Genomic DNA, 17,759 nt, shown 5'->3' on the forward strand with positions numbered 1-17,759 from the left:
CCGAAAATGGAGAGAAAAACGGGCGTGAGACGACTCCGGGACGACGGGACGATGAACGACCAAGTTTGAAGCTTGAAGAACCGCGGCTATGGCTTCCTAAGGGTTTCTGTCAATGGAGTAGAGGAAGAGAGGTTGAGGTAGACGCTCGGTTGAGAGAAAAGGGGAATGAGGCGTGGAAAGGGGGTTTGGGCGCTTAGTTTGGTAGATTAGGATTATAATTTAGGTAGATAATATGTTAATAACTAATTAGGAGATATTAACAACCTAAAAAGATCTCCTAACTAATTTAAATACTAGCTAACTTAATAAAATATTTAAATCCCGAAATAAAGAATTAAGGGAATTTTAAAGATAATAAAAAGTCATTAAAATGGCTTAATTTGGATAAAAATGGACTCCTAAAATTATATAAAATTAAATACTTAAAATTTTGAGATAATAAAACTCAAAATAATATTTTAGGGCTCTAAAAAGGCTCATGAAATAAATTGGATAGAAAGTTGTCATCTCGTCCGTCCCTGGTCCCGTCTACGCGATCAAATAATTAAAATATTGAAAATCATAAAAATTACTAATTATGGGTTAAATGCTTAAAAATAAATTAAATCATGCACAAATAATTCACATAATTATTTAACCCATAAATCTAAAATTTAAATAATTAAATATCCTAATTATGCATGCGGATTTACGTATTTAAAATACCGGGTGATACAATTTAAATCATGCACAAATAATTCACATAATAATTTAACCCATAATCTAAAATTTTAAATAAATAAATTTCCTAATTATGCATGCGAATTTACGTATTTAAAAATACCGGGTGTTACAATTCTCCCCCCCTTAAATTGGATTTCGTCCTCGAAATTAAAGTACTTACCCGAACAACTCTGGGTAGCGAGTCCTCATATCTGCCTCGGTCTCCCAAGTAGCTTCCTCCTCCGAGTGATTCAGCCACTGAACCCTGACCATCGGTATAACCCGTGTCCTCAATCTGCGCTACTCCCTAGCCAAGATCCGTATAGGCCTCTCCTCAAATGCTAACTCCGGTGTCAACTGAAGAGGCTCAAAATCCAACACATGCGACGGGTTAGAGACATATCTCCGAAGCATGGATACATGGAAAACGTTGTGCACTGCTGCAAGCCCTGGCGGTAGAGCTAAACGGTAGGCCAACGTGCCAACTCTCTCCAATATCTCGAATAGCCCTATATATCTAGGGTTAAGCTTGCCTCTCCGGCCAAATCGTACCACTCCCTTCATAGGTGACACTCTCAGAAACACGTGATCACCTACTGCGTACTCCAAATCTCGTCGTCGAGTATCTGCATAACTCTTCTGACGACTCTGAGCAGTCCTCATGCGATCCCGAATCTGTGTCACAATATCAGCTGTCTGCTGCACAATCTCAGGACCAAGTAAAATCCTCTCACCGACCTCATTCCAATGCACATGAGATCTGCACCTCCTCCCGTACAATGCTGCATAAGGAGCCATACCTATAGACGACTGAAAACTGTTGTTATAGGTAAACTCCACTAATGGCAGTCTAGTTTCCCATGAGCCCTGAAAATCGATGACACAGGCTCTCAGTAAATCCTCAAGAACCTGTATCACCGTCTCAAACTGACCATCTGTCTGGGGATGAAAAGCTGTACTGAACAAAAGTCTAGTCCCCAATGCAGTGTGCAAACTCCTCCAAAACGCAGACGTAAATCTCGGATCTCTGTCTGATACTATCGACACTGGTATGCCATGCAGTCTAACAATCTCCTTGATGTAAAGCTCTGCATACTGTGTCAACGAGTAAGTAGTCCTCACCGGTAAGAAATGAGCTGACTTGGTGAGTCTATCCACGATCACCCAAATAGCTGTGAAACATCTGGAACTCCTCGGTAAGCCAACTACAAAGTCCATCGTAATATTCTCCCATTTCCATTCCGGAATAGGAAGAGGTCTAAGAAGTCCTGCTGGACGCTGATGCTCTGCCTTGACCTGCTGACAAGTCAAGCACTCTGACACAACTCTCCCGATGTCTCTCTTCATCCCGGGCCACCAATACAATAACTGCAAATCGCGATACATCTTCGTACTTCCGGGGTGAATGGAGCACGGAGATGTGTGAGCCTCTGCTAAGATCTCAGCTCTCAACTGATCGACGTTCGGTACCCACATCCTACCACGGTACTGAACAATGCCATCCACAACTGTATACAGACGATTACCCTTGGCCGCATCTCTCTGTCTCCAACGCTGCAACTCCTCATCAGTAGGCTGTCCATCCCTGATCCGATCTCGCAGAACTGGCTGCACCGTCAACACTGACAAGCTCGGTGCATGCCCACTCGAGTAAAACTCCAAACCAAACCTCTGAATCTCACTCTGCAGTGGTAACTGCACTGACAAACACGATACCACTGACGACTTCCGACTCAAAGAATCAGCCACTACATTAGCTTTACCCGGATGGTAGCTAATGTCACAGTCGTAGTCCTTCACCAACTCCAACCATCGGCGCTGTCTCATGTTCAACTCCTTCTGAGTGAAGAAGTACTTGAGACTCTTGTGATCAGTGAAAATCTTGCACTTCTCGCCATACAGATAGTGCCTCCAGATTTTTAAAGCGAAAACCACTGCCGCTAACTCCAAGTCATGTGTCGGGTAGTTCTGCTCATGAATCTTCAACTGCCTGGACGCATAAGCAATAACCTTACCACACTGCATAAGTACTGCGCCTAAACCCAGCTTAGACGTGTTGGTGTACACCACTAACTCCTCGTGTGGTACTGTCACCGCTAACACCGGTGCAGTGGTGAGTGCTTCCTTCAGCTGATCGAAGCTCCTCTGACAGTCTGAACTCCAGATAAACTTCGCGTTCTTCTTGGTTAAGGAAGTCAAGGGTTTTGCAATAGAGGAAAAACCATTGATGAACTTCCTATAATATCCTGCCAAACCCAAGAAACTGCGAATCTCCGAAGCATTCTTCGGAATACCCCAATTCTGCACTGCCTCAACCTTCGACTGATCCACTGCAATCCCATCTCTCGAAATAACGTGGCCAAGAAACGCCACCTGCTCGAGCCAAAACTCGCACTTGCTGAACTTGGCATACAAATGATGCTCCCTCAAAGTCTGCAAGGCTGTCTGTAGGTGCTGTCTATGCTCCTCAATGCTCCTAGAGTAGATCAAGATATCATCAATGAAGACTATGATGAACTGATCTAGATACGGCTGAAAAACTCGGTTCATGAGATCCATGAAAACCGCGGGAGCATTGGTCAACCCAAATGGCATCACCAAGAACTCGTAATGCCCATAACGTGTCCGGAAAGCAGTTTTGGACACATCTGCCTCTCTAACTCGCAGCTGATGGTAACCAGATCGCAGGTCGATCTTGGAGAACACCGAAGCTCCCTGCAACTGATCAAATAAGTCCTCTATCCTCGGCAGTGGGTACTTATTCTTCACTGTGACCCTATTGAGCTCTCGATAATCGATGCACAGTCTCATACTGCCATCCTTCTTCTTCACAAATAACACTGGAGCTCCCCATGGATAAAAGCTAGGACGAACAAAGCCTTTCTCTAATAATTCATGTATCTGCTCCTTCAACTCTTTCATCTCGGTAGGAGCAAGTCTGTATGATGCTTTAGAGATAGGCACGGTGTCTGGCACTAAGTCGATGCTGAACTCCACATCTCTCACTGGTGGAATTCCTGCAACATCCTCCGGAAAGACATCCGGAAAGTCACGAACCACCTCTATCTCTGATAATGATCTGCTAGATGGTTATGAGGCCGTGACAATACTTGCTAGAAACCCCTGGCAGCCCCGTCTCAACAACTTCCTCGCCTGAATAAGAGATATCACCTGAGGAAAATCACTGCTCTGAGATGCATGGAAAGTAAACGGGTCGCCTTCTGATGGTTTCACTGACACTGATCTCCGACGAAAGTCAATCGAAGCTCCATTGACTGTCAACCAGTCCATACCCAAAATCAAATCAAAATCACTCAATGGCAAAACCACCACATCTGCTCGAATGGAGTGTCCCTGAAGCTCCAACTCCAGTTCTCGAATGACCTTCGAGGTAGAAATAATCTGCCCTGACGGCATAGTAACATCATACCCACTGTCAATAATCTCAGGTGTGATGCCTATCCGCCTGATAAACTCCAGGGAGATAAACGAATGCGTAGCCCCAGAATCTAGCAACGCAAACGTGGAGTTGCCTCCAACTAGAATTCTCCCTGTACGCAGAAAATTCCCAACAACTTCATGCCACTACTAAAATTTCCCCCAACGAGACACTAATAACCCTTAATTCTAATCACAAGTAAAACATGCTTCTTATTCTAACATGCAGATAGATAACCCAAATAACAACAATTTCGCAAGAAAACGAGATTCTTAACCAAAGGAAAAATTATAAAATACTAGGGATAAGATATACCGGTGATCAAGGAGGTGTCTGGGTCTGCCTCCTCTGCCTGCATGACGAACACTCTACCAGCCGTGTTCTTCTTCCTCGGGCAGTTAGCTATCTGATGCCCTGGCTCCCTGCAGTGGTAACAAACTCCTGCTCCCAACAGACAAGGTCCCGAATGCATCTTCTGACACTTCGGGCAAGTAGGAAAACCTATAGCATTAGGGGCCCCGCCCCTCTGCTGCTGTGGCCTCTGCTGCTGCGGCCTCTGCTGCGGATTCGGGCCCTTAGCCGGCCCAGTAAACTGCTTCTTCGCAGGAGGCTGCGAAGATGGTCGCTGATACCCAGACTGAATCTGTCTCTTCCCCTGCTGCTCTCGCTGCATCTCTCTCCTACCCTCCTCTGACCTCAGTGCTCTACTAACTGCCGCCTCATATGTAGCGACGTCCATCATACGTACGTCGTGCTTGATATCCGCTCTCAGTCCCTCCACAAACTGCCTCATCTTCTCCGGTGGACTGTCTGTAATCAGAGGCACAAAATGACAGCCCCTCTCGAACTGGCTCACATACTCAACCACTGACCTGTCCCCCTGCCGGAGACTCATAAACTCCCGGATCATGCGACTCCTCACATCCTCCGTGAAATACTTGGCGTAGAAGATACGCCTAAACTCCGCCCAAGACAGTGTAGGGAGGTATACTCCCCTGGCAGCACCCTCCCACCAAAGAGCTGCGTCTCCCCTCAACATATACATCGCACAGTTCACCCTGTCCGCATCTGTGATCCCCATATATGCAAAGATGGACTCCAAAGAACGAATCCACCCCTCAGCCACCAAAGGATCGGTGGTACCAATGAACTCCTTCGGCCCCTTCTTCTGGAACCGCTCAGCTATGTCCTCCTCATGAGACATTCTAGGACGTGAAGCCTGCTGCTCTAACAGAGCAGTAACCCCTGCCATCAAAGTAGCATTGGCCTGCTCCAATGCTGCAAGTGGGTTCTGCGGAGGTGGAGGTGGAGGTGGAGGTGTAGGTGTAGATTCCCCACGTCTGTTCATCGGTCTGGGAGGCATTCTGCACCACCACATATTTCTTTACGTAAATCGCCATGCATAGCTAAGTTCTTTAACATTAATGCTACCTTAAATTCTTAAAAGTAAATCATGCTATAAACACTTAAAACTTACAGACCGGTAGCGTGGATTTCTGAGCTCGCATAGCAGTGATGACCCCACCAAGAACGCGTCTCTGATACCAATTGAAACATCTACTACTAATAATAAATGCGGAATTTTTTTTTATACTAATTAAGATATATGTACACACATGCCCATACATATATGTACAGAATAAATAGATTTAAAAATAAATAACTTAAATAAAATGCAACATTTAATAAATTAAATGTCTGAGTCATGCATTAAATAAAAATGTTGTCCTAAACAATTAAATAAAAGTTTGCATGCACTGAAAATATTTAAATAAAAATAAGTATTAGTACCAACCACTGAAAACGAATAAAAAGAACAGCAGGTTTAATCTTTCATAAAAACATAATCATAAAAACTCAGACGACGGCCGCGGGGGATCACTGCATGTCCGCTCATAGGTCCTCGCCTCCGGTGGGTACTACGTCCTCTACGTACTCACCTGCACCATACCAGTGTAGTGAGCCTAGAGGCCCAACATGCTAACATAACAAGGATTTAAAATAATTTAAATCACTTTAATACTAATACATAACATATACATGAATGAGCATGCTTAAAATATCATGAACATAACATAACTTAAATTAAACTTGAATATCATAATAATACATAAACATTGTTGAGCAAAGTATTTTCTAACATCGCATGGTTGTATCCATAGTGTAACCTTAAATCATACATTAAATACTGATCAGCGTGGAAACCAACGTACGTGGCGGTGACGAATCACCTCTTAAATTGGCAGTAAACTGCCCTTCAATAGTTCATATATGGGGACGAATCCCCCTTAAATAGTCACACTACTTCAACTTCCAACATAAAATATTTTCTTTTGCTCAACCTTAAACATTAAATCATGCATAAAAAAAATTATTTCATGAATGCATGTACTTAAATAAAATATGTGTCCTTCATATATATTTAATTTAATTTCATACTAACATATAGATATAAAAATAACTTCCATGCATAAAAATAATTAAATATATATTCAGGACACATGCAATTTCTCATGGGTTGTACTGAACTGCTGGCCCTCACACTCAAGCCCATTTACTTAAATCTGGCCCATTAACACTGAGACTGGCCCATTAACATACTTAAGCCCAACATTACATTGCTAAGCCCAATTAATTAATTAAAGCCCATTAAAACATTCCTGGCCCAATAACAACCTATTCTGGCCCAATGGGCCCAAAAGTTCAAAGACTAGCCCAATAACTTCCATGGGCCCCAAGGCCCATAAAAATTTAGTGGACTCACTTAATTAATTTAATTAAGCCCAAAAATATTTAAACTCAACCCAAAATAATTAATGGAGCCCAAATAAATTTTTGAGATTTAATTAGGCCCATTAAACACTTAATTAAACTTAAAACCTAAAAATAAAAATACCCGAGCCCGACTAACTTAACCCGGACCCGGACCAACCCGACTTGACCCACTACCATCCAGACCCGACCCAGTCCCTTGACCCGACCCGGAACCAGCCCTAACACTTAACCCGATCCCCCCTCTTCCCTGCAGCCCGCGGCCGCGAGCAGCAGCCCTTCTAGGGCTGCTGCCGCCCTGCTCCGGCCGCCCCTTGCCGGAGCCCCGCCGCCCAGACGTAGCCCACGTCTGGGCGGTTCGAACCAGCCCATGGCCCCAGCCCCATGCAGGGCTACGTCTGGGCGGTTCGAACCAGCCCATGGCCCCAGCCCCATGCAGCCTTGACCACCAACACCGAGCCCTCTTCTCAGAAGCCCTAATCTGCACACACACAAGAGCCGAACACTCCCTGACTGATTTCTGGGCTCGTTTGGCTCGAGCCATTCGAGCCACTCGAGCCTAGACCCATCTTAGACCCCTTACCAACCGCAACCAGCAGCTAGAACCAACCATGTCCAGAAAAAATCGTGAGATGAAAGAATAAACATATAAACAAGCTTCAACCACAAAACCGATCCTCTTTTCTGAAAATTCTTAAAAAATTTTCGATGCACACACAACACACACCTATAATACTGATATGGTGAAGGAAAAGTGAATGAATACATGCCTTGCACCGAGGAAATCAATAGAGCAACGTACGTAGAACGTTTCCGGGACGACGGGACGACGAAGAACACCAAAAATCCTTTAAGAGATCGACTAGGGCTTGAAGTTTTCTGTCAAAAAGGGTCGTGGGAAAAACTGATGAAGAAGATGGAGGTGGCTGAAAGTTTAGGACGTTAGGTGATTTTTGATTTAATTAGGATATAGAATAATTAAGATATTGATAAGGGTTTTAAATATACAATATATAACTTAAAAGCTCTAAATAATATTTAAAAAATCTGATAACTTAACTTAAATCCCGAAATTTATAATTAAGGGAATTTTAAAAGTAATTAAAAGTCAATATTTTGGCTCAATTTGGATAAAAATGGACTCCTAAAATTATATAAAATTAAATATTGATAATTTTGAGGAAATAAAACTCAAAATAATATTTTTGGGCTCTTAAAAAGGCTCATGAAATAAATTGGATAGAAAGTTGTCATCTCGTCCGTCCACGGTCCCGTCTACGCGATAAAATAATTCAAATACCAATAATTCATAAAAATCACTAATTATGGGTTAAATGCTTGAAAATAATTTAAATCATGCACAAATAATTCACATAATAATTTAACCCATAATCTAAAATTTTAAATAAATAAATTTCCTAATTATGCATGCGAATTTACGTATTTAAAAATACCGGGTGTTACAAAAATACTATCTGATGATTACTTTAGAAAGATTAAATCTCGAGGATCTACAAGATCTTGCGGATTCTTTTGCGAATCTCAAAGTATTAGATCTAAAAATAAATTCCCCTGAAGGTGAACAACCTATATGGAATCCCCCTAGATATGTGGTTAAAACAGAAGAACCACATAGTGAGTTCCATGTTGGAGAAAAGTCACATTCAGCAGGAACCAGATCAAGAAGGAGTAAGATATCAATACATCAAACTCCTTATGAAAAAACTGTTTTAGACCCGTTACATCCTTATGGGGTTATGTTAAACCTGGATGTTCTGGACTTCAAAACAGAGAAGATCTCATAGATGACTGGACGTCAGCTATGAGAATTGCAGCAGGGACTTTGGATCTCAATAAAGAAGGATTCATTAAACTTCTAGAAATGAGTCTAATGGGATCTGTTAAGATCGCATGAGAGATGACTATGCCAGAAACTAAGGAATCAATCTTAGCAAGAGAATCCCTCAGCGAGATTGGAGGAAGAATGACCACCCTATTTAAAGCACAATTCATAGGGGTAGACTATTTCAATAATCAAGATACAGAGAAAAAGAAAAGATATACCCAAGCTCTATATAGCCTCGAATTACATGATATCTGTTTAGTTGATGAATACATTATGTTATTCACTAAATACAGATGGAATTCGGGAGTCGAGGAAAATATAGCTATTCAGCTATTTTTCGCAAAAATGTCAAGTCCCTGGAGAGAAATGCTGATTAAAGAATACGTTCCAGGAAATCTTGATACTTTGGCAAGACGCGCCTCTTTTCTGAAAGGAAAAATTGGCAGAATGGTGCCATATGGCAGCATTACAGAAGAATTACAAGAAAATAAGGGGTATAGATAAGCGTACACCTTTATGTTGTAGAGAAAATGATCTTCCAACGATCATTGGAAACAGATCACAGGGATTTAAAAGGAAAAAATTCAGAAATAATCCCTATAATAAAAGAATGAAGAGTTCTTGGAAACCAAAAACATTTTGGTCCAAACAAAAGGCCAGATCTTATAGATCAGGTAGAAGAAGTAGACCTACAAGAACATCCCCAGCAACAAGCTCATCACAAAGCAGGGGAAGAACACCATCAAGAAGAACTTTCAAAAGAACTCATACAAGAGCAAGTGAAAGTTTCAAGGATTGCAACTGCTGGACATGTGGAGCAAGAGGACATATATCTACAAATTGTCCAGAAAACGAGAAAAAAAGAGTTAAACTCTTTGAAGCAACACCAGATATGGATGATGCGGTCTTCTTTCAAGATCTAGTCCAAGTATATCAATTTGAGGATATCCCCTCAGATGAAAACATATACGAAGAAGAGATATTGTTTAGTCAAGAAGATTTCGAGGATGAATCAGAATCAGAATCAGAATAAAGAGGAAGTGTTTCGGCATGAAACACATGAAAGTTTGGCTGGATTCTTTAGCCAAACCACGATATCTCATAATATGGTCCAAAGGATTATGAGAGAAAATCCAACGTTACAAAAGTATCAAGGATTTTCGGCAGGACAAGTAGAAAGAGTCTTAAACAACCTAGGACTTAGACAAAGAAGACATCATTTGATTTACAAAGTATCCAGAAGGGAAATGGCAATCCCTATGGAGTTAACAAGTAATCAAATAGAGATGCAGTTAATTCCTTTTGAAGAAGTAAGAGAGGAATTGCAGAAGTTGAAAAGTGAGGTAGCAAGAACGATGTCTTGGATTCATATTGGAGCAATCCAAATAATGATCAAGGCAACTTTTAAAGAAGAAATAGATTCACCCATAGATATCGTAGTATGTGATAAAAGAATGAGGAATATCCAAGATGCTGTTCTGGGTACGATCTCAGGAAATCTATGTGCAGGGAAAATTGTAGGAGTTATTTATCCAAGAATAGCCTACAATTTAGCTGACAGAGATTTTAGTCGAGCCTTGACGTTGCACCAAAACTTCAAGGAAAAAAGATTAATGAAGGAAGGTAATAGACCATATTCTATTACTTATCAAATTTCATATGCTCTTTCTAATACTCATCACTCTGAATTATTCATTAGAAATGAGTTTATCGAAATTCCAGAAATCTTTGGGAAAGTTGCTCAAGCAATATACCCGGAAAGAATCGAGTTTCCTTTAATTCAAGAAACAGACATTCAAATACAAGATAAATCGGTTCTATACAGAGACCTTAAAATAGAACTCCGAAGGTTATCTTTCCAAGGTGACCGAATGACAAGTCGAAGGTGGGAAAAATCTCCTATTCAGGAAATTTCCACCAGAAGAAAAAGAGTTTTCAATTATAGGAAAACTTAGATCTCCAGAAGTATGAAAAGAAGTCAAAATAGTATTCGAGATTACAAGTCACAGGAACCAATTTCCTTGTAACTCGATTTACTATTTAGAGCAGCAGGTAACAGGAACTTACCAAGGATTAATAAATATTGGAGAATTGGAAGTTCAAATCTGTGGAATTCCAGGAAAAGAAGTGGATCAGCTCATTCTTGGCCTAGAGTTTCTAGAGGACCATAAACCATGGAAACGCCTTGAAAAAGGAATAGAGTTTATAGCAAAAGAAAAGACTTGGAGAATTCAATAATAATTCTACGAGATGGAAAACCAAGAGAATTGGATAAGGGACAATCCCTTATTCAGATTCGAAAACTCTGTTTACAAACAGAGAAAGAAGCAACTGTTGAAATTAGTAAGTCATGAACATGATTTACTAGAACGCATTGAAGAAGTGGAAAGGAGTAATCATACTCTACCTTCTGAGGCCTTAGGAAAACTAAAGGTGAATAGTCTTAATCGGATTATTGAGTTACAACACAGTCTGATAAAAATGGCGGGGCCATTTAGTAATCCTTTTAAAAAATGACAACAAGTCCTTTCTCCATATACATTCCGATAGGGATGTTGTATGAACAATATAAGGCTGAGTACTTTGCAGCTTATATTGATTCAGGAGCAGGAATTTGTACAGCAAAAAGAGGAGTTTTTCCTGAAGAATGGGAAGAAGAATTGCCAAAAATTGCTGGACGAGATTTCTCTCGTAGAATTTTAATTCTTTGCAAAGGAATAAAACAAGCAGAGATCCTTATGGGAGGAGCAGGTCAAACACCTTGGTACAAAGTAAAGACATCACCAATCTATTTCCATGATACAGGAGCTGATATCCTGTTAGGAAATAACTTCTTACAAATGTTTAAGAAGTACACACAAGATAATGAGTCAAGAAAACTTATATTCACTACAATTTGTGATCATAAAATTATCGTTCAACGACTCAAGGTTGCTTTCTATCGACAATTGCCGATAATATTTCGCAGCTAGCGTGGTGATAAAGGACAACTTTTCCACCCAAAAATGAAAGATCCAAGAAGGTTTGGAGAAACCATGTTGAAAATAACAACATAACAAGAACTCCAAACAGAGGATATGGTGTTTCTCAAGGCAACTCTTAATCACAGAGATATAGAGTTAGAAAATAAGGTATCCCTTGAAGATGTCAAAAATAGGCTCAAAGAAAGTTACAACGAGCATCCTTTGGCATGGTGGGATAGAAATCAACTCAAAGTCAGTCTTACTCTAAAGGAAGGCAAAGAGTATGAATTCGTCAGATATAAGTCTATCCCAATGAACATAACAGATCAAAGAGATATGAGAATGATTATCAAGGAACATTTGGACCTTGGTCTAATCAAAAAAGGAGTTTCACCATATAGCAGCCCAGGTTTTCTGGTCAGGAATCATGGTGAAATAAAAAGAGGGAAACCCAGGTTAGTTATTAACTACCAAGGTATTAATAAAATCCTGGAGTTTGATGGGAATTCATACCCAGTAGAGAACATCTAATTAGCTGTGTACGAAATGCTAGAGTGTTCTCAAAATTTGATTGTAAGTCTGGATTTTACCAGATTCGAATGGAAGAAGGCAGTAAGAAATTCACAACCTTCTCTACACCACAAGGACATTATATCTGGGAAGTAATGCACCCCAAATATTTCAAAGAAAGATGGATAATCTTTTTAAAGATTATTTCAACTTCATGTTTGTTTATATTGATGATATTCTTATAGCATCAAAAAATATAGATAAACATGTTAAACATTTAGAGATTTTCTCTAAAATTTGTAAACAAGAAGGACTGGTTTTATCTGAAAATAAAGCAGTCATAGCAACAAGGAAAATTGAATTCCTTGGAATTGAGATTGATGAAACTGGAATAATTCTACAACCCCATATTGTGGAAAATATAAAAAAAAATTCAGATAAACTCAAAGATGTAAAACAACTCCAAAGTTTTTTAGGAGTAGTTAATTTTGCAGGGATGTTCATAAACAATCTGACAATGTACAGAAAGGTGTTCAGTCCTTTGTTAAAAAAGGATGCAAGGTTTATATGGACCGATGACCATACTAAAGAGGTGAACCAATTAAAGGAGATATGTAAGAATCTCCCAAAAATGGCTATACTCGTGGATGAAGATGATCTCGTGCTATTTACGGATGCTAGTGACGAATGGTGGACAGTAGTGCTTACTAAAATCACTCCAGATGGAGAAATACCATGCAGATATTGTAGCGGTCTTTTTTCAGAATCTGAGGCTATCAGATGACATATCAACGAGAAGGAATTTTATGCAGTTAAAAGGGCTTTCGAAAAATGGCCATTATTTTTACTTGCTAAAAAATTCACTTTGAAAGTTGATAACACTCAGGTAAAAGCTTTCTTAAGAAATAAGATTGAATCTAAACCTGAGAAAGCTATGTTATTAAGATGGCAAGCTTTATGTCAAAATTATATTTTTGATATTATTATTATTAAATCTCATGAAAATATTTTTGCAGATTTCTTAACAAGAGATGGAAGGCAGTGACGTAGATTCTATCATGAAAATGCAGAGGCATCTCAGGGAACACCTTGGGTTGCTTCAAACCGAGTTCAACCAACTTGTCATAAGTGCTGATATGGCGGGCATGTTACAACAAGCTGATCGGATCAAAGTATCCAATCGAATCACAGGATGTATGCAAGCTCAAACTCAACTATGGGCTGCTATTCAAGGGCCAATTATGCGTGCCATAGAGAAACCATTGGTTTCTCAGAAACAAGAAATGTTAAAACCATTGGTTTTACAAGAACAAGAAATACAGCTACCTGTTGAAAATCAAGAAACAAGCGCTAATCTATCATCAGCTTTTGATGATCTAGTCAAAGCAACAATCGATGAGGATAACTCATCAAGTCAACCCTCCGCCTCTGGGATAAAAGAGGAAAAGATCAATCTTAGGCCCAACACTGACAAGAGCAAATCTAAGATTGATACTAACCCAGCTGTCATTTCTCCATTTCAGGTTTATCAACAAAGATGAGAGAAATTAAGTACAAGAAGTGAAATTAACCCAATCACTTGCAGGGTTGATGTTGCAGGAATATATCCAAGGGTTTGGCTAAAAAACAATGTCAATCCTAAGGATGTAAAGCTATGGTATGAATTTGGGGCTTTAGCCTCAGTTTATACAACTTCACCAGGCTTCCAGGAAATATCACAGCTACCAAAATGGATTCAGGAATCAGTCCAAGAAACATGGGCAAATAATGATCATTTGTCCAGAGGAGATGTGCTCGAGCTATACTTCTTTAGTGTAGCTCCAGAACCAACAGGGAAAGGATCACATGAGTCCTTTCATTTCATCAAGCTAAGGAGACCTGACATAAATAATCAAAAATTTATCAAGGATCCTATATCTGAAGAAATACCATTGGTGTCCACTTTTGGAGAAAATGAAATCTCAACCAGAAGGGCATGGGATATTTGGGTTTGTCTCACCGAGATGGACAAGGTCAAGTTTCCGTTCAAATTTTATCAGAATTCTGTGAATGGATCATTCCTGTTAAACACAATGACAGGAAAAACTACGGCTTTTGCGGAAGAACTCTTCGAAAAGAAGAGGAACTTTTTGTGGAACAACAAGCTTCCGGGGAGTAAAGAAACTCGCCGAAAATTCTGTAACATGGCTCACATCGGAAGACGGTCAGAGAATATCTGCCCAGAATGTCCAAACCAGAAGGAGCCAGAGTTCGGAAAAACCTTCAAACCCCGAACAGATCGAAAGGATTTTTTCGAGACAAGCAAAGGTGGACAAGGACCATCAAAACCGCGTTTTTCCAGGGGCCCACTGCAAAAGCAAAAGATGCCCCGACAACAATAAAGAAGACATGTGAGGAGAATAAATCCAAAAGAAAAAGTCAAGAATGTGACTCCTCCACTAGTAAAAGATGCCATCGGGCATGTGACTTGCCCACTAGCAAAAGATGCCATCAATAATGGCATAAAGAATTCAAAACAGCTGTAAGATTCCCTGAAGTTTCTCGGTGAAACGAGTGGAACTTCAGCTATAAATACAGGCTCTTAAGGAAGCTGCAGATATCGATCATTCCCTTCAGTTTTCTTACAAATAAAACATTGTAATATTTCTCTTTCTAAGTTTGTATTAAGTTTTACTTTTATGTTTTTCAAGAACAAGACTACTATGAGTAACTAAACTAGTCATCTCCTCCTCTTCAAAGGAGGTTGATTTATGTAATAATATGTTGTCTGAATAAATTTTCTAAGTCTCTTGTTCATCCATGCTCATATTTTATAATTAATTTTATATACCATACGCCTTAAAGTAGAAAAAGAATTAAGCCTGTGCTGGGTGTCGTTGAAGGAGCTTGTGCAGAAAGCATCTGTTGCGACTGCGTGGTTGAGTGTGAGGAGCACTTCGTAAAACTCGGCAGGTATGACCCGACGACACTATGGTCAAAGAGGTATTTAATTTTAATTAATCTTACGGAAGCATGATGGTCTTATGCACTATTTTAATTAAATAAAAAAATAAAGGGTAGAATGGGCATTATTTAGTTTTAACGACAAATTCAAGAAACTGTTTAATGAATCAGGGATATATTTGAAACATGAAAAGTGAGAGGGATATTATACGAAAAATAAAAAAGATACAGGGACATATCTAGGAATTATCCCGGTAATTAACTAATGAAATTGCAATCTTTCTCCACCGCCCATGCATCTGATTGCTTTTTTAATGGAGTTCAAAAGAAATGAATTTTAGTTCGTTGATTTGATGCATGACAGGCTTTACAGGGGGGATACGAGGAGCAAACATCATCGTTAAAAGTCTCGTTACTGATTATATATATATATGGTAGCAGCTGCATGTGTTTCTTGATTTCCTGCGAGCTTGGTTTGCCTTAATGATTATATGTAAATTAACTAGCTAGCTTTCTTTTTTTTGAATAATGTCAGACGTACGATCAATATATCGTAAAACGATATTTACAACTATATTACTAATTATTATCACTATTAATATTACTATTACTATTAGGCCACCGTTTGTTTTGAGGTATGATATAAGTAATATATAGATAGGTAGTATAATGTAATAAAATTAAATAAGAAATGATAGTTAAACTAGCATTAGATTTGATTGATAGATTATGGTTTATTTGATTTGATTGATTAAATTTTATATAAAAATGTTAAATGACTATTTTGTCTTTTTAACAATAAATAAAATGAAATTTATATTATTTATAAGGGGTAATATAGTAATTTAAATTCAATGATTTGATTGATGTGATATAAATAATTAATGATTTGATTGATGTAAAATAAATAGTTAATTTATAGATAAATAATATGATGAAAAAAACGTGGGATAGGATGAAATGAGTTATACATATATTAGTAATATGGTGAACAGAACGGTGCCTTACTATTCTATAAACGCCGAGAACACCTTAGAACCTCTTCGAATACTACGTTCATATAACCTTGATGCAATCATGGATAATATCTGGGTTTGCGTTTCTACTTGATTTTGTTAATGATCTTGATATTGATGGTACTAAAAATCATTCATATTATTTTGCTACATTTTTTTTACTGTGTTTTCATGTTCAAAAAAATATTTTATTGGCAATTTTAAACCACTACAGGCCAAGATAGCAAAAACTAAATCAACCCAATCATCGTCGTGTAAGAAATCTGTTCTTCATATTTTTCAATCCATTGTTTCATTGATTAATTTTACTAAACCACAGTCAGTTTATTTTTTTGCACTATCAAAAAACTTAATCTATTTATTGTCAAGTTTTAGTTTTATAAATGAATTTTAGTTTTATTTTAAAACCACCTTTTTAGTAGCAAAAAAAAAAAAAAGACTGACTGACTGACGGATATAAGAGCATTTTAGTAGCAATCCACCTTTTAAAAGTCGTCATTCTTTTGACATTGCTTCGTTTTATTATTTTCATTTCAATTTATGTTCTATCTATTTCAGCATCTCTATGTTATTAGCTTATTGCTATTTGCAGATGCAACAATGGCATGGTGAATATATCTGAGGAGTTTGAATAATTATTTAAAATATTCAGAAGCAAGTTGAGGCAGTTTCATGATTGTTTTTTCTTTTGTTTCTTTGGCTCTATGCTGAATTATTTTGTACTCTATTTTAAGTATAAATTTTTTCTATTACTGGGAAGTTACGAAACTAATGACATGCAATTATCCGAATACCAATTTTAGTATTTTATTAATTTCGCAGACCGGAAGCATATTTCATTATTCACCAGATGCAACATCCAGAGCCATTCTTGCAGAACATTTGGATAGCAAATTCGTCTAGATGGGATGCTCTTTCTAAATCTCCAAGTCTTAGGATTATTTATTTTCATAATGCACATTATATGTCTATCACTATATCATTTTATTTATGTCTTTGTTTGATTTTGCTCTGTTTGAAATTTATGGAATGTATTTTAGTACAAAGCGAACGGATTTAGAAATTATGTAATTGGATATCAAAATTGGATATTTATATATTATATTAGACACACTCTCAAGTCTCAACGTGTGTGTATTGATGCCTTGGTGGTTGAAGCTCAAGCAAGCAATGACTCATTGATGATGCGATAACACTTGAACTCAAACTTACATTATGTGTATTTTGGACAATTAATATTTGAGTCTATGAAATCATGTGGATGTGATTAATAATATATCGTAATTATGTTTTCTAAATTTTATGATTGTTATCAAGAAGGACAATAGTAATGCATAATGCTTCCAATATATGTTTTTTTTAATAATATTTCATGCATTTGTCTTTCATATCAACAACTATGTAATTTCAACTGTGGTGCGATACAATTATTCTCTTACATTTTTAATCTTAGCATAAAATTAAATCATATAACACACATGGTTACTCATGTTACGTTCAATATGCATGTACAAACATCGCACACGCATCGCGTGAGCCTCGGTCGCATACATATTATTATTGTGTGT

The 17,759-nt window shown here is 38.4% G+C and overlaps 1 long non-coding RNA gene across 1 annotated transcript in view; it reads left to right on the forward strand.

Annotated features, from left to right (window-relative positions):
• The window catches only part of LOC140890503 (uncharacterized), a 29,279-nt gene extending 13,522 nt beyond the window's left edge, over positions 1 to 15,757 (forward strand). Inside the window, exon 3 of the long non-coding RNA XR_012152206.1 lies at positions 15,540 to 15,757. This is a non-coding gene — a long non-coding RNA (uncharacterized lncRNA). The remainder of the gene's footprint in view (positions 1 to 15,539) is intronic.
• The last annotated feature ends 2,002 nt before the right edge of the window (positions 15,758 to 17,759 follow it).

This window comes from Henckelia pumila, chromosome 1 (assembly GCF_033568475.1).
Source record: "Henckelia pumila isolate YLH828 chromosome 1, ASM3356847v2, whole genome shotgun sequence".
NCBI classification, from domain to species: Eukaryota; Viridiplantae; Streptophyta; class Magnoliopsida; order Lamiales; family Gesneriaceae; genus Henckelia; species Henckelia pumila.